Here is a 23,906-nt window from a genome sequence, read left to right as displayed (position 1 = left end):
CGGAAGAGTGACGCCGTAAAGTGTTGTGGCGAGGGAGTCTGGGCGGATGACGGAAGGGCGGAGGGCTGAAGAAGGGAAGGGAAGGAAAAGGGAAGGGAGTGAGTAATACAACAGGGGACTTTTTTTTATTATTGTTTTCTTTTTTGTTGTGCCCTTGAGTTGCCTCCTTTGTTGTAAAAAAAAAGGGGGGGAAAGGAAGAGTGTTTGTAGGGTGGATGACAGCGAGGGGAAGGGAGGAGCATTGTGGGATGGGGAAGTGATGGAAAGGGAAGGGCTGCGATGTTATTGAGGAAGGGAAGTGAAAAGTGTGAAGTGGAGAACAGGAAAGGAAAGAAAGGAGGTTGTGGAAAGTGGAAGGGAAGGAAAGAGGAGGGCTGCGATGCTACTAAAGAAGGGAAGGACTGTTAGGTTGATGACGGCGAGGGGAAGGAAAGAAGGTTGTTGGATGCAGAAGGGAAGGAAAGGAGAGGGATGCGATTTTACTGGGGAAGGGAAGTACTGTTAGGTTGATGACGGCGAGGGGAAGGAAAGAAGGTTGTTGGATGCAGAAGGGAAGGAAAGGAGAGGGATGCGATTTTACTGGGGAAGGGAAGGACTGTTAGGTTGATGACGGCGAGGGGAAGGAAAGGAGGTTGTTGGATGGGGAAGGGAAGGAAAGGAGAGGGATGCGATTTTACTGGGGAAGGGAAATAAGTAGAAATAGTATGGTGGATGATGGCGACAGGAAGGGATTAAGGTTGTGGGATACGGAAGGGAATGAAAGGGGTGGGCTGCGATGTTACTGAGAAAGGGAAATAAGTAGAAACAGTAAGGTGGATGAGGGCGACAGGAAGGGTTTAGGGTTGTGGGATACGGAAGGAAATGAAAGGAGAGGGATGCGATGTTACTGAGAAAGGGAAATAAGTAGAAATAGTAAGGTGGATGAGGGCGACAGGAAGGGATTAAGGTTGCGTAATACGGAAGGGAAAGAAAGGGGGAGGGATGCGATGTTACCGAGAAAGGAAAATAAGTAGAAATAGTTAGGTGGATGAGGGCGACAGGAAGCGATTAGGGTTGTGGGATACGGAAGACAAAGAAAGGAAAGGCTGCTGTGTTAAGGAGGACGGGAAGTATATAGCGGAAGGTGCATGACAGGTGGGCTATAGACTAAGTACGAATAACTCACCTGGGGAACGATGAGTGTTTATGTAGAACGTAAAGGACGGCGAGAGGAAGGCAGGATAACGGTGAACTAAGATAGAGAAGAGGAGGCGAGGGCGGGAATGCCGAAGCGGAAGAAAAAAATACTGTTATAACGTGAGTGATTGCGACAGGAGGGCAGGAGGACAGTGGGCCGAGACGAGAACTGAACGAGAGGGAATTAAACGAAGGGTAGGATGCTGACAATTAGTAGGAGGAGGAGGAGGAGGAAGATGAGGAGGAGAAATAAGAGAGTGCTGTTTAGAAAGGTAATAGCGGAAGGAAGAATACTGATTACTGAGCCTTGTTTCTTGTTTGTCAGAGAGGTAAGACTCGTTTAAATTGCATAACAAGTTCTTTTTATGTGGATGATGATAGGCTGTTCCGGGAAGACAAGAGGTTGAGGAAAGGCTTGTGAATGCATGGCAGTGGTGGCTCGGGGTGCAGTGTTGAGAAGGGGGAGAGAAAAACTATCCCAGGAGGCAACAATGGGTGAAATAAGCTGTTCCGGGAGAGACAGAGGCGGAGGTAAGGCGGTGGTTGGAGCTGCAGTGTGTCGGGAAGGGGAGGAAAGACTGGAGCGTGAGTCAACAATAGGATTTAATAGAGAAACACATGAATGAGACGAGGCGGTTCCGGGAGGGGAGGAGCGAGTGTTTGCCTGTTGATTTAGGAAGGGTTAGGAAGATGGAGGAGTTAGGGAGGCTAGACTGTTGATAAAGGTGGGTTAGGGAAAGTTGACAGGTCTAGCATGAAGTTAAAGATGAGTTAGAAAGCGTTAGAAGAGTTAGGGTCACATGCAGGAAGTTTATTAAGGTAGGTAAGGAAGTTTAAGTTAGTGAAATAAGAATGAAGTTAAAGTAGAGTTAATGGTGAGTTAGGAAGAGTTAGAAGACAAGAGTTAGGATGAATCGCAGGAAGTTGAAAGTAGGTTAGGAAATTATGAAGATTAGAATGAAGATAAAATTGAGTAAGTGGTGAGTTAGGAAAAGTTAGAAAAGTGTTAGGCTGACTTGCAGGAGGATGAAAGTATAGGTAAGGAAATTTAGAAGACTAGAATGAAAGTTGAGAGGAGTATTAAAAAAGGAAGAAGACTGAAGATTTACGAAGACTGCAGCATGAAGTTGAAGTCATCTGTGTGCTCTGAGGCCGAATTACCTAGTTGTGGTTGCGAGTGTTACGAATTGTTAGCGCGGAGAAAGCAAAAACAAGGAGGATGATTACATTGTTTGCGGGGAATAAAAAAGAACTGTTACGCTGCTAAAGTGCATGGAAGTGCCTATGTTTGTCTTGCGTGAGCTTCGTATAGTTAACTCATGTTTGCTCTACTCATATTTACTTTAGAAAATCCAGGTTGTCGGTTTTTAGAAGATTTAGGTTATCTGCTTCCCTTTCTTCTCCCCTCTTTTCCGCCTTTAGTGTTGCCATACATTAATCTCCTCCGTCTCGTGAGTTTGCTTATATAATGTCAATACTTTGCGCAAATCCATGTAATAATTTTCTCTCCCCGACACTGCTTATCCTTTACGGGGCAACAGTTATCGTCCGTCAGTCCATTAAAAGCTTGTATCTACCGTTAGCGTCGGGGTTGCATGAAGCCCGGAGGAAATCATCCATCTCTTTATTGCAGTTTCTTTACTCTCCTTAATGCGTTTGAAAAATAAATACAGCCGTTATGTGGAGGTGGGAACGGCTGACACCAGAGCGAGAAAGATTGACCATTACTGCCAGCACCGGCGAGGAGAGTGACAAGGGACACGCAGAGAGAGTCCTGCACAAACCATCGACGTGTGAGATACGTGACCATTATAAGAACAGGTATTTAGACGGTGTGTAAGAAATGAGGAGTGGGAGAGAGGCGTGGAGAGGTGCATGGGAGGTGACGATGTGAGAAATGAGTTACAGAGGATAACGAAAAACATACAAATAGGCAGATAAAGATGAGAAGCAAAGAGAGGCATAGAAGCTGGAAGAAGGTAAAGAGGAAACTGAAGGAGGCTGGGAACGCACACAAAGGTAAAGGGGATTGAAAAAGGGAAGGCACGGAGCTAAAGGGAGATTGACAGGAGGCACAACAAGGCATGGGAGAGGCGTGAGAAGGTGTGGAAAGGAAGAGAAGGGTGAGAGGAGTGGAGGAGTGTGGAGAGACGTGGAGAGGCGAGGACTGACGTGGGTATGCCATGTGAGGGTGTGCTGGTATGCGGGCAGCGGTGACGGACGGAGAGGAAGGATGGAAGGAGGGAGGAGAGCCAGAGGGAAGAAAATAAGGGTACGGAAGAAAAAGCAGAAGGAGGTAGAAAGGAAAAAGAGAGAAACAAGGGGAAAACGTCAACAGAAGAATGAGATAGACAAAAAAGCAAGATAAGGAGTTTTAATGTGGGAAAATGATCGAAGGTAAATGGGAGAGAAAGAGAAGAACGAGGAAGTAGAAGTGAAAGAGATAAGGAATTAAAAGAAATTATAGAAAAAAAAAGGATATTGACTTAGAGAGCATGATAAGAGGTTTTAGAGTGGATAAATAAATGGAGAAGAGGAAGAAGAGGAATGAAAGAGAGGTGGGAGGGAAACCGGGAGAGGAGGAAATAGAAGGGAAGGAAAGAAAAATATTAGAGGAAAATGTCAACAGAAGATATGAGATTGAAAACTTGGAAAAAAGAAGAGGAAGACAAAAAATTAGGACATAGGAAGATTAAACAATTATTAAGAGGAAGAAGACGAAGTGAAATGAGAATAGGTCATGCAGACATAGGAAAAGAATAGAGGAAAAAAAGAAGAGGAAAGGTGATCAGCAGAAGAGAGGCATAACATAGAAAGCAAGGAAAGAGATTAGAGATTTGAGGTGGAGAAAAAGAGGAAAAATCAAAGAGGAAAGAAAGAGAAGAAGAGGGAAGAGGTTAAATAGGTACAAAGAGAGATGAGGAAAAATGAGAGAAAAAGTGACTAGCTAAAGAAAGGCAGATAAAGAAAATAAGATGGAGAAAAAGATGGAAGAATAGGAAGAAAGAAAAAGGAGAGGTAGAGTTTAGATATGGATGAAGAGAGGAAGGAAGGAGGAAAAAGAGGGAGTGGTATTGCACATCAGAAGTTAGAGACAGAGAATGAGAGAAGTGTAAAAGGCTTAAAATAGAAGAAAAGAGTAATATGAGAGAGAGAGAGAGAGAGAGAGAGAGAGAGAGAGAGAGAGAGAGAGAGAGAGAGAGAGAGAGAGAGAGAGAGAGAGAGAGAGAGAGAGAGAGAGAGGATAGTTTGGTAAGGACGGAAAGAGAGAGAAAAAAAAGAACTATACGTCAGAAGTTAGACGGACTTCGAGAAAAAAAGATAAAAGGTTCTTAGTGTAAAATGTGAGAGAAGGGATCGAGAGAGGAAATGAGAGAGTGAGAGAGAGGGTGGAGAGGAGAGGAGAGTCAGTTATGAAAGATGGAAAAAGAAGAGAGAGAGACACACACAGACAGAGACACAGACAGACTGAGGCATAGACAGATAGACAGACAGATAGACAGACAGATTGAGTGTACATCAGAAATTAAACCAAACCCAGAAAAAGAAAGTAAAAGGCTCTAGGTGTAAAATAAGAGAGAGGAGAGAGACTGGGATAGGAAATGAGAGAGAGAGGTAGCGGCGAGAGTGAGAGAAAAAGTGAGAGGTTAGTTAGGTATGAAGGTGCGTCAGGTGCAAGGAGAGGCGGGGAGGGAGAGTGGCGGCGGCGGCAGCAACACCAGTGATCTCTACGGGATGACTTTCTCCCTGTCGCTATACCGGGTAGATCCGTCTCAAAAATATCTCGCATTCCAACGCATCCCAACCCTCGTTTCTCATCCTTCGGGCTATCCTTCTCTCTCTCTCTCTCTCTCTCTCTCTGTCTCTGTGTCTTGTTTCTGTATCTCTGTTTCTGTCTGTGTCTTTCTCTGTCTATGTCTCTGTTTCTGTCTCTGTTTCTGTCTGTCTTTCTCTGTCTCTCTGTTTGTGTCTTTCTCTGTTTTTGTCTCTGTTTCTATCTGTGTCTTTTTCTGTCTTTGTCTCTCTCTCTCTCTCTCTCTCTCTCTCTCTCTCTCTCTCTCTCTCTCTCTCTCTCTCTCTCTCTCTCTCTCTCATTATAGTAAATCATCCTATTCTAGATTACTTTCATTTCACCCGTTGCTTTATTTCCGAGGACAACATTTTTCTCCTTATAAAAACCTGCAGAGTATGTATTTATTTTTCTTCACTGGGATAAAACCTTTCGCCATTTGGATAATCATTTGTCGTTTTGTTTTCTGTCGCGTCTTTCTTATGGTTGTTAAAAATTACATAATGATCGTTGCCAGTTTTGTTATAAGCTTTTGCGTGCAATAAAAAGGGACTCTTGATAGAAAGGAAGGCTGACAGACACAAATAGACAGACGGACAGACAAGACAAAAGGCTCCAGACAAACAGACAGATATTTGCAAAAAAAAATAGAAATAGAAAAGTCTTAAGAAGAAAAAAACAACCGATTATAAAAAGGAAATTAGCTTCAATTCGTGTTTTGATGAAAGTAAATGCGTGAAATTCTGTCCGGGAGGAGGAGGAGGAGGAGGAGGAGGAGGAGGAGGAGGAGGAGGAGGGGGGGAAGAGGAGAAGAAGGGGAAGGAGGAGGAGTGTGACAGGTGTGAACAATAAGGCCTCCGAAACACACACACACACACACACACACACACACACACACACACACACACACACACACACACACACACACTCACACTCACACACACACACACACACACACACACCTTTAATTAATTCCTCGTTATTTGCATCGTTAAGCTTCGTGCAAATTTCGTTGAAAAGAGAAATTGCTCAACGATAACATGTGCCACTAGGAAGAACAGATATTTTTAATGAGAGAGAGAGAGAGAGAGAGAGAGAGAGAGAGAGAGAGAGAGAGAGAGAGAGAGAGAGTAATAAAAAGCGTAATAGGGAGAGAGTAAAAGTAAGAGACTAAAAGTAAGAGAGTAATAGGAATAAAATAATAGGAATAAAGTAAGAGGGAGAAAGTAAGAGAGAGGAACAGAAAGAGCAAGAGAAAGAGTAAGAGAGAGAGAGAGAGAGAGAGAGAGAGAGAGAGAACCCCCAGGCTATAGTACCTCATAGGCAACTTTCTCTCCACACAGCCTTCTCCTCCCCTTCCTCTTCCTCTCTTCTCTCCTGCCCTTCTGTAGTCCCGCCCTTCTCTCCTCTCTTCTTCCCCTCCCTTTCTCTTGCCTTCTTCCTCTTCCGATATTCTTCCTTACCTCTACTTTCTCACCCTTCTCCCTGTTCCTCTTTTCTCCCTTCCTTTCTCTCTCTTCCTTCCTTTTCTTCTCCCTTTTTCATTTTTCTTCATTTATTTTCCCTTTTCTCAACTTTCTCCTTTTTCCTTCTTTTTTTATTCTTTCTCTTTTCATCGCATTCCTTCCCTTCTATTCACTTTTATCATATCGCTTTATTTCAATCCGTTTATTTTTTTATTATCTTCCTTATCTCCTTTTTTATCTTCTCTTATTTACTTATCTCTAATTCTGTCATTTTTTTTTTCTCTTCTCCCTGTTTTTTTATGTCCCAATTTCCCTCCATTCCTTATCCTCTACATTCCTGTCTCTACTTTCTCTTTCTCTTTCGTCTCTCTCTCTCTCTCTCTCTCTCTTTCCTCCACATCTCCTCTGGGCCTTACAACATCTAACGTCACATCCTTTTTTTTCCTTCCATGTCTATTTGTTTCTTCCGTCCACTCACTTTCTCTCTTCCTATTCGTTTCCTCTTCCTTCCTCCCTTCCTCCCTCTCCCCCCCCCTTTCTCATTTCCATTTCCCTCCCTTTCACTTTTCCTTCTTTGCATTTCATTTCAGCTCCTTCCTATCCTTACTTCCTCCGTCGTGCAGTTTTCTTGTTTTCTTTTGCTTTATATTATGCAGTTGTTTTCTTTATCTTTCCTGCAATATTGTTTTCTTTTTCCTCCTTTCACACTTTCTTCTCTTTTCCTCCTCCTTTCTTCTTCATCTCTTTTCTGTACTTCTTATTTACTGTAGATTTTCACTCGTTTCTCTTTCTTTCCCTTACAAAGAGACACACGAATCCTAAATTAAGTTATTATTCCATTATTTTGGCCATTATTATTAGTTTTTAGGTTTAGTAGTAGTAGTAGTAGTAGTAGTAGTAGTAGTAGCGGCTGGAAAAGTTAAAAAAATAATAAGAAAAATAGTAGTAATAGTTTTTTTCAGCGTCTCATCCGTCAAAATAATCACAGTAAAAAATCTGAAAACACTCACTCACTCACGCTCACGATAATCTTATTCATGATTTTCGCTTCCCTCATTCGTTCATCTTGACATTAACGCTGCTTCCCTCCTTCCCCCCTGCCCCCCTCTCCCCTGCCCCCCCCCCTCTCCCCTACCCCCCTTTCCCGGCCAGCCACACGAACCACCTGCGCCGGAAACGACAGGTGGGCGTGAACTGGAGGAGGAAGGTGAGGAGATGGTGATGAGGGTGAGGGAGGGAATTGTACAGGTGTTGAGGAGGTGCTGATGAGGGTGAGGGAGGGAATAGTACAGGTGTGGAGGAGGAAGAGGAGGAGGAAGAGGAGGAGGAGGAGGAGGAGGAGAAGGAAAAAGAAGGAGAAGAAGAAAAGGAGGAGAAGGAAAAGGAAGAAGATAAGAAAAAGATAAAGAAAAAAGAAAAAAGGAAAGGAAAGGAAAGGAGGAAAGAAGAAAAGAAGAAGAGGTAGTAGAAAGGAAGAAGGAAGTGAAGGAAGAATCGAATTAAAAAAAGGGGGTGGAGAAGAAGAGAAGAAAGACTGAGAAATTGAATAAGAAAGATCGAAAGAGACATAGAGAGGAGGAAGTAGTAGGAGAGAAGAAGAGAGTGAATTTAAGTAGTAGAGTAAACGGAAGGGGGAGAGAAGAAGGAAAAGGTTAATAAGGAAAGATTGAGGTATTGCAAGATTAAGAAAGATTGAGAGGCAGTAAGTGGAGGTAGTAAAAGAGAAGAAGGAAGTGAATTAAGCATCAGAGGAAGTGGAAGGCGTAAAGAAGAGTGGCGTTAGTAAAGGGAGCGGTGATGAGAGATTGAGAGAAAGTAAGAAAGATTAAGACATAGACAGAGAGAGGAGGTAGACGGAAAGAATAGGAAAGTGAATGAAGCATCGGAGGAAACGGAAGACGTACAGAATAATTAGTATAAGAAGGTATAGTAGTAGTAGTAGTAGTAGTAGTAGTAGTTGTAGGAAAGAGAGGAGGAAAAGTAAAGAATGATGAGAAAAAAGTAATGAAGCAAGAATACAAAGGGAAACATTGAGAGGAGAAAGAATGTTGAAGGAAAGTGGATCAAAGAAAAAAAGGAAATTATACGGAGGGCAAAAAGATCGAAAATGAGAGAAATATATTATAAAGTGTAAAAGACTGAATGAAAATAGAGAAAAAGCGAAATCCAAAGAAGTAAAAAAATGAAATGGAAGAGAACATTCGGAGGAGGAAAGGAAAACAAAAAACAGAGGAGGCATGAAAATTTTAAACTGGATAAATAACAAGAACAGGGAAAATAATTGGAAAGGAAATAAGACAAAGCAGAAAACGAGAGTGATGAAAGTCAAAGGGAGAAGACTAAGGAAGGAGGGGAAGGGAAACTGAAAGAAACATTGCAAAGAGAGGAGGTAAGACGAAGAGGAAAGAAATGGGAAGGGAGGAAAGAATGAGAGGAAAGGAAGCATGCAGCAACAGAATCAGATGCTGTTTTATATGTTACCTTAAAAAGAAGAAAAAAACCAACAGGAAAATATAGAGAGAAACGAAAGGAAACCAAGGATATAGGTCATACATCCAGCATACCAACCAACCACCCAGACAAACAAACACACAGACAGCCACACACGAAGCCAAGAAGCGAAATTATTTAACGCGGCAATATAAGTTTAGATGAGTTTCGGCACAAAAAAAAAGGTTAATGTGCGGTTTTTCTCTCTAGTGCGTCTCTCCCGGTGGCCTCGAGGGAAGGAGAAGACCGAAATTATGCTTTTGTGTGCGTCTGTGAGTGTTATTGATTCCTCTTGCGGCCGGCGGGAGGGAAGGAGGTAATGGTTGGTGCGGGAGGCGGTGTTTAGGCGACGGGGCTCGAACGGGAAGATTTGTTACGTAGGGCTTGAAGACAAACAAAACGGGGTGGAGAGACAAACAGGGGCCATTAACCCACGCCACCACAAGCACTGCAGTTCCCTTCCCTTCCCTCTCTCCTTTGCACTCTCGCCCTCTCGTTCCCCTCCTCCTCTTCCTCCTCCTCCTCCTCTTCCGAAGCCTCCGCCTCACATTCCCTTCAGTCAACACAAACACACTCTCATACACGGAAGCTTGATATCGATGCACTTTTTTTTATTTTTTTTACAGGAGACAGTTCTAGGGCGTAAAGAAAAATATTTAAAAAAAAAAGCCCGCTACTTACTGCTCCTGAATAGAGGTCAAAGGAGTGACTTGTTTTATGGGTTAATTAACAAAGATATCGTGTATAAGTGTTTTTTTTTTTTTACAACCAAGGAGACGGCTCAAGGGCCTGTTTTTCCTGGAGGGTTTAAGAAATCTATACTGTATTGTTTTACTCCAGACGCTGTTAAGAATAAGGCTGTCTGATACATGATTTTATTGATGTTCAGGATTCAGATTTCCAAAACCACTCGTATTATATTTTTTTCTGCCTTTCCTGGAGAGTTTAAGAAATCTATACTGTATTGTTTTATGCCAGACGCTGTTAAGGATAAGGTTGTTTAGTATATGATTTTCCACTCACTTAACACCCTGATAACTAATTCGGTTCAGGAGACAAATTTCCAAAACCACTCGTATTATATTTTTTCTGTCTTTCCTGGAGAGTTTAAGAAATCTATACTGTATTGTTTTCTTCCAGACTCTATTAAGAATAAGGTTGTTTAGTATATGATTTTATTGATGTTCAGGATTCAAATTTCCAAAACCACTCGTATTATATTTTTTCTGCCTTTCCTGGAGAGTTTAAGAAATCTATACTGTATTGTTTTCTCCCAGACGCTGTTAAGGATAAGGCTGTCTAGTACTGTGCATGGTTTTCTCTTCAGTTAACACCCTGATAAGTAGTTCCGTCAGTAAGAGCACATTCGATTTTCTACCTGATTAGAGATTCGTGGTTGCGACAGTTTTCCTTCCTTTTATTCCACTTCTTCTCTTCTTCCATTTTCTCCCATCTCTCCTTTTGTCTTTTCTTATTTGCTTATCTCTGGGTCCGTCCCTCTCTTCTCTCTCCTTCCTGTTTTTGTTTCACAGTTTCCTGCATTCTTTATTCTCTGTCAATCTCATCTTTGGCTGTCCGTTCCCTCCCTCCTCAGGTCGCTCTCTTTTGGTGTCGGTCCATCTCTCGGTCTGTCTGTCTCTCGCCGTTTTTGTGTCGCTTTGAATACATGGACAGGCAGGCCGCTCGCGTGTCATTTGTCAGCGTCCACACACACACACACCCGCGAGTCCTCCACGGCAGCGGGTACGAAGCGGGAGTGGAGGGTCTGTGGCCGATATTTTCCGACGTTCCCGCCTCTTACATCAGCAATTTCCAAAGGCCGAAAAGGATATCAATAGCGTTGTGATTAATGTTATTTCCACGTTCATGTTACAGAAGCTTTGTCACACTACCACCAGGGTTAAAGAACTACCCCTGGAAATGCCCAAACTACCCGTGAAAGCGTTGTCAAAGTTGTGTTCTTGGGCCTTGAAAGGTTTAAAAACATGGCCCTGTTTCTTGGGGCGACAGGGTACGAAGTATGGAAGCGGTGGTTTGTGTCTCGAAGAAAATGGGAAATCGTCACGTATACTCATCAACTTGGATATCTACACCTTACTTATCTACTTATTAAATTTATCCTGCTTTCTCTTCTTTCTCCCTCTTCTTCTCTCACTTTTGTACTCTCATTCCTTCGCTCTTCTTCCTCCTATCTTATCGCCTTCTTTTATTCCACTTCTTCTCTTCTATTTTCTCCTATCTCTCCTTTTGTCTTAACTGTTTATCTCTGGTTCCGTCCCTCTCTTCTCTCTCTGTTTTTGCATCACAGTTTCCTCCATTTTTTATTCTTCATTCTTTCCTGTTTCTACTTTTCTTTCCTCTCTCCGCTTAACTTACTACTTAACCTACTTACCGTATTAACTACATCTATACTTACCTCTCACCATTACCATCACCATCACCCTAGTCACCATTTTCTCTCTCGGCACCATTCCTTATAAGTAGTCACCATCATAACACTTTCTACCCATCCTATACTCATTCATTATCATCTTTGCCTAAGTGTTATATCGTCACCATCACTACCAACAAGGCTACCATTTCCAGTTCATTGTCTTTCACTATATACTACACATTCACTATCATAACACTATTACGAGCATAATCTTAACCAGTATCATCATTGCACTCTCTAGCTTTTCTTATGCTTAACGTCACTATCACCCACAATCATCATTACTCTCTCCTGCTTTTCTTATGCTTAATGTCACTATCACCCATCCGATGCACTGTCCCTCACTATACACATTCACTCTTTTAACACTGTCGCGGGCTTCATCACAATCGCTATCACTGTCAGCCTCTCGTTTTCTTTTACTTAACGTCATGGCATCACTATCATCCATCCCATGCACTGTCCCTCACTATACACATTCACTATTTTAACACTGTCGCGAGCTTCATCACAATCGCAATCACTGTCAGCCTCTCTTGTTTTCTTATACCTCACTATCACATCGCCTCCTTTTTAGCCACACAGCGCATCATCATCCCTCACCATACACTCACTATTAGTAACATTCTCACTAGCTTCTACTCACTGTCATCCTCATTTTTGTTACACCTATGCCCCTAATAGTGTCACTTTCATCACCATCGTTGAAGAGGGTTACATCATCAACCGCCAGTCACCATCAACACCATTACCTCTGATCATCACCACCACAGCCACCACTATCATCACCATCAATACCATTTTCTGTAGCTACTACCGAACATTGAACAACCACACACATCACCATCAACACCACCATCACCGTCACCATAAGCTTCCTCAACCACCACCACTACCATCACCACCATCACCACCATCTTCTAATTCACTGTTTTCACCATCTACCAACTCTCTCTCTCTCTCTCTCTCTCGTCATTACCATTAGGCCGTAAAGCTTCACTGTTTACCGTTACGTCACCACAACCATCACCACCTTCACCATCACTGCTCTCACCACTAATTTCAACGTAATGGTTTTGTCTGTCTGTGTGTCTGTCTACCCGTCACCTTTCTGCATCATCATCATCATCATCATCATCATCATCATCATCCGTGTCGCCGCCACCGCCACCACCATCACCACTGCCGCCACCACCGCCACCACCGCCACCACCATCACCACCACCGCCACCACCACCACCACCATCATTAATATGCTTGCCACAGAGCCTCGTGTCTCCCGTTATACCACTTTCGCTGCAAGAATGCCGCCCCTCCCCTCCTCCCCCCTTCCCTCCTCTTCCTCCTCCTCCCCCTCCTCCTCCTCCTCCTCCTCCTCTACCCTCTCTCTCTCTCTCTCTCTCTCTCTCTCTCTCTCTCTCTCTCTCTCTCTCTCTCTCTCTCTCTCTATCTCTATCTCTATCTCTATCTCTATCTCTATCTCCATTTTCGTTTTCATCTTCATCTCTTTATTCCTTCCTCCTTCCCTTGCAACCACTCCTTATTTTCATTACCACTCATGCGTCGCTCTTCCGGCAAAGCCACTGCCCCATAGAGCCCTCCAGGAGATCGAGCAGAACACTCTCACTGCGTCCATTCTGACTGAGTGACCGCAAAGATAGCTCATAAAACCTTCCTGGATAATGTATCTAGGAAGGGTGGTGGTATTAAAACTAAAATATAATAAATAAAAAATCGTACTTTCAAATATGATAAAATTCAGTCACATATCCTAAAACTTTTCTTGTTGTTGTTGATATCATGAACACATTTGTAAGGGCTGATGGCGACTGGGAAGATACTTTTTTGGGGAAGGATGGAAGAAGGATAAAAAATAATTAACGAAAGATCCGCATTGATTTGATTTGATTCAATTTCATAAATGTATATTACACTAATCACCTACGTAACCTACCGAGGACAACACATAAAGGTATACACAACAACACTTACTTCCAATACGATCCACGGTGTCAATGAGAAAATCCAATAAATACCAAGAACACAACCTTCGTGTCAGTCAGCAGGCCAGGACGTACAGGCTTCCGAGGTGTATAGAGATTAATAATACACTGAATTTTGCAGGTCCCTAAGGCTGTATGGAGATTCATGATACATCGCGTGTTCGTGGGCCCCCAAGGTAGTATAGAGATATATCATTAATTTATCGGGTTTTATAATACGATGATAAATATGCGTTTTTTGTGGGTCCTAAATCTGTATGAAGACAAATTATACATCGCTTTTGTGGGTCCCTGAGGCGGCATGGAGACTCAGGGCCGCTTTCACAGTCGTTTTGTTTGTTTTGATCGTCACCAATGGCTGTTATCGCCGCCATAGTATTTCCACGTAAAACTGGCCGATGGGGTAGTGGCGGCTGCGGAGTTAGCCTGGCCCCGCACCTTGCCACACACTCTCAAACACCTCTCGCTTCCTCTGCAGTCGCCACTACCCAATAGGCCAGTTTCACGTGGAAAACTAAAGCGTCGATTGCCGCCATTGGTAACGATTAAAACAAACAAAGTGACTGTGAAAGCGGCCCTTACAGTAGGTTTGGTTTTGGTAAAGGACACTGCCCCCGAGAGGCGGAAGCGAGGGAAAGGTGGCGGCGGGCGAGATGCCGACACGTGAGTCCCGGCTGAGTGGGCAGCGGCGTGGATGTAGGTTAATGAAAGGTTAGCGAAGCCTCCATCGTCCTGTTCCCTGCCCCGTGACACACACACACACACACACACACACACTCACACTCACACACACACACTCTCTCTCTCACACACACACACACACACACACACACACACACACACACACACACCATTTCTCAGAATCTCAATACAATGGAAATGTACAAATAACGTGTTCGAATTTTACTTTACCACTTTCCAACGCAATTAGCCCCGGTAAAGGTACACTCGAATATTGAAGATAATGTTCAGACCTTTGAGAGGACCGTTGCATTTCTTTTCTGAGAACCGTGTGAATTAAATGTCATACAATAATTTCTCTATTCTTGTTTCATGTCCGACAAGCTGCTGTAAGACAAAGACATATAAAATTTTAGCAAAGAAAAAACAATATTACCAGGAAAAGCTCATTCGCAAATACGTACCAGTTGTAAAGTTGAGCTCTATTCCTGGTAAGAATGATTATAATAGAAATAGAAAATGTTTATTACACAATTTACTTATATGTGTTGAATGTGCATTGTCTAAAATAATGGTGCGTGAATTTCGAATTACTCTTAATAATTGGTCTTCGTGGGAGGAGGAAATTATTGAAGACTCGAGAATAGAAATAGGAAAAGAAGTGATGAAATATACTAAAAGGAATAATTGGCAGAGTTTGCGAAGGAAGACCATGAAAAAAAATGTTGAGACAATGGTGCTGTGTGTGTGTGTGTGTGTGTGCGCGTGTGCGTGTGCGTGTGTGTGCATTAATATCCATCGAGGGTTAAGCAACGTTGAAAAAGAAGAAGAGAAGGAAAAAGAAAGAAAATAGAAAGAAATGAAAGAAAAACAAATAAGTGGAAAGGAGACGAAAAAAAAAAGAGATAACAAGTAGAGGAAGAAGAGAAAAAAATGAGGATGAGATGCAAAAGGAACAAGAAAAATCGAGGTCTTGGGAAGTCGTGGTTAAGGTTACGGGGTGAGCAGGAAAGGGAGGGAAAGGGAAGGGAAAGTGAAGGGCAGCGAGGCGACACATGTGGAAATGGTACAAGGTAGGGCGACACGGACCAATTAATTAACCTGGATTGTGTACCTGAATCAGTCTTCCAATATCTGTGTACCTGGTGGGGGGGTGAGGGGAGAGAGAGAGAGAGAGAGAGAGAGAGAGAGAGAGTTGGTTAAGAATATTTTTTTTTTCATTTGTTAAGTAGATTGGCGGTACTTTTAACACTACCTTTATCCTGTTAAAATCCTTGTTAGTCTTCGATATTGTAAATGATATAAAACACAGACAGAGAGACATACATACAGATACAGACAGACAAAAACAACACACATAAGCATGATAAAAAAGAAGGTTGCGTGGAGTTCAGAATAAGGTAAAAACATATCAACGGAGATTATACGTAAGAAATAGTCAGAAATTAAATCAAACTAATGACATAATACTAAACAGCGTCCGTAGGGTGAAACAGCCGAAACAAATAATGAGAAAAAAACAATTGCTAGTGACACAATTAGAGCTCAGATATCGTAGAAAAAATAAGTGAGAGAGAAGGATACGAGAAACGGTTTCCAGCCAAGTGAAATTTTCTCATTAAGGAGGAGGAGGAGGAATGTAATTAAAACTACAACTGTGATGATGTCGAGGCCAGAAGATATGGAACGTAGGACAAGACACGCGTATGTAGTGGTTAAGATGGTGGTGGTGGTGGTGGTGGTAGTGGTGGGGGTGTGGGTAGGGCGGGTAACAGGAGAAGGTGGATGTGTAGGCCTACCGACGAGGGAAAGTAAATAAAGGGTTGCTGGGTAAAGGAAGACAGGAAGGGTCGGCTTGTGGAGGGCCGGCGGTGACAACGAGACGTGTGAAGACGCTGGTTGAAACTTTATTTAATTAACAGCGTCGGCATAATTGGCTTGAAGAATTACAATGAACAAGAAAACAAGCTGGAATTTAATAGGTGTTCTGCAGTTATAAAATTATTAGCGATATACAGTGAATGTGAGTAGATTAACTTCTTCGGAATAACTACAAACCACTTCATAGGTATTCAAGCGGAGGAAAAGTGTAAAATACCAAAGAGCTTAAAATTAACATATACATACGCTGACAATTGACAAGGTCCCACACCAAATGTCGTTAGCCCACCATTATATTTTCTTTTGTTTTATTTCGCCTTAGTTTTGTCATTTTCACTCGAATTGGGTTTCAAGCAGGTGACAAGTAATTAGTAGCACCATGCCTAGCCACTGTCGAAGTATCAATCAGCCAATAGGGGAATGCTCAGGGGAGCGCGTGCCTCGCCCACCCTACGACGCCATCCTCGGGGGTCCCTTCGAGCAAGTCTCCATGCAAACACCTTCCCCATACCAAATACCTCCCGGCAGGATCCATCGCCTTCCTCTAGCTAAGAGCGACTCCCCTTTGGCCTCATCCACTCAGAATTGTGTCTCATAAAACAGCCCGGTGAGCAGGGTAGTCTTTTGGCTAGCGTGCCACTAGCCCGTAGCGAAGGAGTTGGCGTTCTTGGATTATGCATGTGGTAAGTCTCGATCCAGTCTCACGGAATAATCGCCAGTTTGATACAACTTATTCCTGCAATATCCCATGATTCTACAAAGACACATTACCGTAAGTGTTAATTCACCTCCAAGTCACTATTTAGCGTCCGTAGACCCGATCGTGCGCAGAAGGCTTTCGTTCGGTGGCTAGCTAACGAAAACGGGTGACTGTAAGACCGACCATAGAGTAAGACAGAAACACAAGTAACCTGAACGTCCTTATATTTGTCTCTCTGCACAGGTATCAACATCATACACTTGCGCTGAGAGAGTCAGTAACACCGTGGGCCAAGCCAATCCGCGGTAAAACTGCTTAACGAGACCAAACGTTGTTCTGTACTTCCAAGATATCAGTGCTTTCGACATACGCATGGAAAGATTGTAATGTTTCATCTGGGAAGCCTCCAAACACATGTAGCTTGGTATTGCCCCAAAGACCTGAAGTCCTAGTGGCTTCACCTCCTCCTCCTCTCCCTCCTCGACCTCCTCCCCCCTCCACCCCTTTCTGGAATAAGGTGGTGAACGAGAAGGTGAAAGTCAGGGAGAATAAGGGAGAAGAAAAAAGAAAGGAGAGGCGGGAAAGGTAACGGAGAGGACAGGACAAAAACTGTAGAAGGTCGACCATAATTACCGTTTTTTTCTATCTTGACAACAGTATTTAGCCTGTACATCTCTCTCTTTATCTACCTGCATCTGTCTGTCTGTCTCATCTCCCTCCTTTCTCTGCCCTCCGCCACCCTTCCCTAGTGAAAGCGGATCATTTCTTCTCATTTACCTCCTTTCGTCCCTGCCCTGGAGGAGCATTTCTACGATCCCCCAGAACTCTTAAGGCCTCAAGTTCTGGCGTGGGTGGCTGGAGGAGGCATCGAAGCATCCTCTCCCTCTCTCCCTCACACTGCCCTCCGCTCACTCCCACCCCTGGAAAAGAATTAACACCACGAATTACCATCACGACTGCACTAACTATACTGCCTGTGTTTGCCGTTTCTTTTCCCCTGTCTCGGGTCTTGGTGGAGGGAAGGGAGAGCGTGCAGGTGACCCTCCTCTCGCCTCTGCTCACCACTCGCCAAATAGTCTCTGTTTTAACCTGGGAAAGAATCACAGAAGGGGTCACAGTAATTCTAACTACTGCTTGGTGTTACTGCTGCTGCTTTCCCTTGTCTGCTGGGCTGCTCCTCTGCTTCTTGGCACCGTGTGATTATTAACGTTTCGAAGAGTTACCTGTGTGCTTGGAGACGTTGATTTGGTATGCTTGCTAATGCTTGTGTGTTTGTGATCGTTCTTTTTCTTTTTATTGTGTCCTATTTCTTTAACTATTTACTATTTTTTTTTTCCTGGTATATATAAAAAAGGGCTCCTGGCTGTATTTGTCTGAATGAGTCGTGTTTCCTTTATTGATTTAGTGTTGATTTATTGCTTTATGATTCGTTTTCGTTTGTCACAGAGAGATAGAGCGTGGGTTTAAGTGTTTATTCGTGTACAATTGCTCCTTTTATAGTCTCAAATATCGTATGTGTATGTAGTGTGAGTGTAATTTGTGCGTATGTAGTTTCGTCTTTCTCGTGTGTTCATAGTATTGTCTAATTTGAATGTATATCTTTTTTTGTGCTATCGTGTGTTGGTGGATAATTTATTTGCAGCTTATTTGTTGACGTCGAGGGAGAAAGCAGAAGGGACCAGACAAATGTTCGGGAGACGGAGGGAATACTTTATCTTTTTTTCTGTTCCTGGTGCGTACGTGGACTACCCAATCGCCCCTCCTCGATGCACAACCCTCCCCTCTCTCTTCCTCCTCCTCCTCCTCGCTTTTCTCCTCTTCCTGCCGCCCCACACCGCGCCATTGCGACACACCTTTCCCACACGTCCTCTCATCCAAACTCTCTCCTCTACATAAACACACATTTACACACAAGTGAATACATTCCTGCACACTCCTGCACACCCATACACACACCGCCTTCCCGTCCTTAACCAGTCTGCTTACACGTTGATGGCCCTCTTCCCCTCTCTTCCACCCAGACACTACGAGCATAATAGAGTAGGGATGCGATAGGTGGAAAACGGAGGAAGGCAATGTTTATAAGAGAAGGTGGAGAAGGGAGGAGGAGGAGGAGAGGGAGAATAAGAAGGAAAAGAAAAAGAGGAAGAAGAAGACGAGAACGAAGACGAGGGAGACGAAGACGAGGAAAAGAAGAATAACAAGAAAAAGAAGAAGAAAAAGAAGAAGAAGAAAAAAAAAAAAAAAAAGAAGGCGAAGAAAAAGAAGAAGGCAAAGACGAAGAAAAAGAAAAAGAAAAAGAAGAAGAATGTTACACGGAGAACACGTAACCTTTGCATATGTGGACCTTTAATATATCATTGAAAAATAGACTCATAAACATTATAAGAGAAACAAAACACGTTGTAGCATAATGATAACGATACAGGTGGAAGGGAAACGATCCAGGAAAACCAGAAAAGGCTGAAGGGGAACAGAATCATCACTTGACAACGTTCCTGATGCACAAAAACGATGAAGTGCCATGGAAGAACGCCGTTACAGTGTCGAGGGTGATACGAGAAGACAAGAAAACGCCGTAACATCGATGCAGGTGGGACAAAAAACGTTACATAGACGAAAAGGTTGAAGGGGCAACTGAACCATTACAAGAAGGCGAGGAGGACGTTACAAGAAAACATAAAAAAAACGTAACATAAGACAGCGGTACAGGCGGCGCGAAAATCTTGCAGGGAGCCGAAGAGTCTGAAATTGGGACCGATTGACTATGCGGGGACGAAGACGCAGGAGGTAAATAAGAAGAACAGACGTGAAGGAAACTGTTCAGAGGTGATCTAAGCGCTGTCAGGTGAGGCTAAGGTAACAGGTGGGCAGGGCCGGGGAGCGAGCGGGACGTCGAGGGGGAGAGCGCTCACCTGAGTTATGCTTAAAGAATTCCTTGCACAAAATTGGCAGAGTCCAGCAAAGAGAATATTGCGTTCCCAGGGGTCTCGTGTCTCCTCTTCCTCCTCCTCTTTCTCCTCCTCCTCCTTCTCCTCCTCCTTCTCCTCCTCCTCCTCCTCCTGTAATGGTATCTTTCCATAATATGCTGGTAAGGCCGCAACTGGAATACGCCGTACAATTCTGGTCCCCTAATTACAAAAAATACATTGAATTACTGGAGAGAGTACAGTGTTACATGCGTTACGAAAATGATACCGTCATTGAGGACGCAACCTAACGAAGAACGACTCAAGCGACTGAACATCTCCTTGGAAAAGAGACGACTGCGGGGAGACTCTCTCTCTCTCTCTCTCTCTCTCTCTGCTAAGAACGATCCTATTATATCTTTTTATGCATTGGTTTAAGTGATGTAAGTAAGTAAAGTAATTCAAGATATCGTGTAAGGCTCTCGATTGATTTCCCGCCAAGTATACGTGTCTGGAGCAGCGCCTGGGAAATGCTGAGCCTGGGTTTGCTTGCTATAGTGTTCCTTTATTGTGCCGGGGGGATAATCCGGGACGTAATTTTCCTTGAGTGTACTGTGCCGGGGGGATAATCCGACACGCAATTTTCCTTGAGTGTACTGTGCCGGGGGGATAATCCGACACGCAATTTTCCTTGAGTGTACTGTGCCGGGGGGGTAATCCGGGACGTAATTTTCCTTGAGTGTACTGTGCCGGGGGGATAATCCGACACGCAATTTTCCTTGAGTGTACTGTGCCGGGGGGATAATCCGACACGCAATTTTCCTTGAGTGTACTGTGCCGGGGGGATAATCCGACACGCAATTTTCCTTGAGTCTACTGTGCCGGGGGGATAATCCGACACGCAATTTTCCTTGAGTCTACTGTGCATGGAGGGAGGATCCTGCACGCAATTTTCCTTGAGTCTACTGTGCATGGAGGGAGGGTCCTGCACGCAATTTTCCTTGAGTCTACAGTGCATGGAGGGAGGATCCTGCACGCAATTTTCCTTGAGTCTACAGTGCATGGAGGGAGGATCCTGCACGCAATTTTCCTTGAGTCTACAGTGCATGGAGGGAGGGTCCTGCACGCAATTTTCCTTGAGTCTACTGTGCATGGAGGGAGGATCCTGCACGCAATTTTCCTTGAGTCTACTGTGCATGGAGGGAGGATCCTGCACGCAATTTTCCTTGAGTCTACTGTGCATGGAGGAGGATCCTGCACAATTTTCCTTGAGTCTACTGTGCATGGAGGAGGATCCTGCACAATTTTCCTTGAGTCTACTGTGCATGGAGGAGCATCCGGCACGCAATTTTCCTTGAGTCTACTGTGCATGGAGGGAGGATCCTGCACGCAATTTTCCTTGAGTCTACTGTGCATGGAGGGAGGATCCTGCACGCAATTTTCCTTGAGTCTACTGTGCATGGAGGGAGGATCCTGCACGCAATTTTCCTTGAGTCTACTGTGCATGGAGGGAGGATCCTGCACGCAATTTTCCTTGAGTCTACTGTGCATGGAGGGAGGGTCCTGCACACAATTTTCCTTGAGTCTACTGTGCATGGAGGAGGTCCTGCACGCAATTTTCCTTGAGTCTACTGTGCATGGAGGGAGGGTCCTGCACGCAATTTTCCTTGAGTCTACTGTGCATGGAGGGAGGGTCCTGCACGCAATTTTCCTTGAGTCTACTGTGCATGGAGGGAGGATCCTGCACGCAATTTTCCTTGAGTCTACTGTGCATGGAGGGAGGGTCCTGCACGCAATTTTCCTTGAGTCTACAGTGCATGGAGGGAGGATCCTGCACGCAATTTTCCTTGAGTCTACTGTGCATGGAGGGAGGATCCTGCACGCAATTTTCCTTGAGTCTACTGTGCATGGAGGGAGGGTCCTGCACGCAATTTTCCTTGAGTCTACTGTGCATGGAGGGAGGATCCTGCACGCAATTTTCCTTGAGTCTACGGTGCATGGAGGGAGGATCCTGCACGCAATTTTCCTCGAGTCTGTCACTGAAAGATAATGGCTGGCTGGCAGTGTGAAGAATCATGGGCATAACGAAGGGAGAACTGCCGGCTGCTGAGAGAGGGAAGAAGCAGCCTTAGTATCAGGCGACCCCCGGGTTTTCGGGCAGCAGTGGGTTGGCGGGCTCGTCCTGGGCCTCCACCACGCGTGCTTCCTTATGGGTGAAGGCAAGCTGGTACTCCTCGTGGTGGTGCTGCCCTGGCCCCTCCTGCTGCTGCTGCCCTTACCAGAGGCCCCTCGCGCCCCAGCCCCGCACAGAATCCGAGACAAAGCAGATGACTTGTAAGAAGTTTTGTCTCGATTAAATTAAAATATGTGAATCTTATAGCGACCGGAGCATCGAGTGGTTTGGGGATGGAAGTGAAGGGCTTCTTGAACACATCCCTTTGAAGGGCCCTCCCTCCTCCTCTTATTATTCCTTCTTGTCCTTGATCTCGTCTTCCTCCTTGTCCTCCTTTTCCTCTTTCTCCTCTTCCTCCTCTTCCCCCTCCTCCTCCTTTTTCTCCTTCTCCTTCTCGGCCCAATCTCGGGGGCTTCGTGGTGCAGTGGTTAGCACATTCGGCTCACAACCGACGGAGACTGGGTTCGAATTCCGGGCGAAGTGGAAAAATTTGGGCGGCTTTTCCGACACCCTACGCCAATGTCCACCCAGCAGTGAATGGGTACCAGGTATTAATCGGGGGTTGTGTCCCGTCTCCTGTCTCTCTCCGGCATATGACCACAGATGTTGCGCCGACTAAACGAAACTTTCCAACTTACCTGTCGTTGAATAGTTTATGATCGCCTTTTCCTCTAATCCTCAGCCGTCTGTTGGTGCTTACAGAGATCAGTTTCTGTATCTGGGGAATCACCGTCAAACTTGTTTCATAGACTCGAGATTTTTTTCTTTCTCTTTTCGATGATCCGCTCCGCCACGCCACCGCCTAACGATCGTGTAACTGTCTGGAAGCTTTTTTTGCGTCGTTTGTCACTCGGAGTCAACATTTGTCTCTCAGCTCTCTCCCACTCGTCTCCGGAACCATAGGAGTTTGACACTTTTTTTTTCCTCTGCCTCGTTTAGGGAAGGGAGCCTGTGCATAAATCTTCCCCACGTCTCGTTAAGCGTCGACTTAATCATTCTCTTCTCCTCTTAACTCCATCACCTTTTCACCATTATCACCATCATCATCAGCAGCTTTTACTTGACGACCACCGCAGAACAAAGGCTTTCCCATTAGTTCCTTACCTCTTCGTCTGTTTTTAGTGCACATTTTTCTGTTCCAGCATTTCTCTCATTGAATACCTCCACCTGGCCCTGTCTCCCCTGGCGTTCATCATTCCTGGGTTGTATCTCTTCCTTTGGTGGTCCATCTGTTCAACCCTAGTCCATATCTTCTTCTCATCGTCATTAAAATACCTCCAACCTTTGTCTGTCAACTACTCCATGATGCTAGCTTTCTGTTTCTGCATCTCATACTAAGCATATGCTCTCTATTCCTCTTTGTGAGCTTCCAATATTTCTCTCCTAATATTTTGTGAGGCGTCAAGTTTCTGAGCCGAATATTAGAACTGGAAGGATACACTAATTATAAACCTTTCTCTTCTTTTTCATCCCTTTCTTACTCTCCTGATTTTCTTTTCCATATTAGAACTGGAAGGACACACTAATTATAAGCCTTTCTCTTCTTTTTCATTCCTTTCTTACTCTCCTGATTTTCTCTTCCAGGCAGGGTTTATGCTCTCTATTCCTCTTTGTGAGCTTCCAATATTTCTCTCCTAATATTCTGTGAGGCGTCAAGTTTCTGAGCCGAATATTAGAACTGGAAGGATACACTAATTATAAACCTTTCTCTCCTTTTTCATCCCTTTCTTACTCTCCTGATTTTCTTTTCCGGGCAGGGTTTATGCTCTCTATTCCTCTTTGTGAGCTTCCAATATTTCTCTCCTAATATTCTGTGAGGCGTCAAGTTTCTGAGCCGAATATTAGAACTGGAAGGATACACTAATTATAAACCTTTCTCCCTTTTTTCATCCCTTTCTTACTCTTCTGATTTTCTTTTCCGGGCAGGGTTTGTACTAACTGTTCTAAATAAGTGTATTCCTCTACTCTCTCAAGTGTTTGCTTCCATATATTATCAATCGTCGCCCCACCACTTATCATTAACCATTACCTTTGTTTTCCTCATATTTATTTGTACACCTACTTTCAGAATCTCTATTGCGTTCTTCGAGAGGGGGGCTGTGTGTGCATGTGTGTGTGTGTGTGTGTGTGTGTGTGTGTGTGTGTGTGTGTGTGTGTGTGTGTGTGTGTGTGTGTGTGTGTGTGTGTGTGTTGGCAACGTTGT

General features: G+C 44.1%; 1 protein-coding gene and 1 long non-coding RNA gene across 3 annotated transcripts in view; one reads left to right on the top strand and one right to left on the bottom strand.

Annotated features, from left to right (window-relative positions):
* Nucleotides 1-23,906, bottom strand: part of LOC127009262 (uncharacterized) — a 95,008-nt gene that overhangs the window by 38,956 nt on the left and 32,146 nt on the right. The window lies entirely within an intron of this gene.
* Nucleotides 19,965-21,961, top strand: LOC127009264 (uncharacterized). The gene is made up of 3 exons (XR_007761750.1): nt 19,965-20,183; nt 20,271-20,647; nt 21,134-21,961. It is a non-coding gene; the product is annotated as an uncharacterized LOC127009264 (long non-coding RNA).

Source organism: Eriocheir sinensis, chromosome 40 (genome assembly GCF_024679095.1).
Source record: "Eriocheir sinensis breed Jianghai 21 chromosome 40, ASM2467909v1, whole genome shotgun sequence".
In the NCBI taxonomy this organism is placed as follows: domain Eukaryota; kingdom Metazoa; phylum Arthropoda; class Malacostraca; order Decapoda; family Varunidae; genus Eriocheir; species Eriocheir sinensis.
This window is presented reverse-complemented; position numbering and strand designations above follow the sequence as displayed.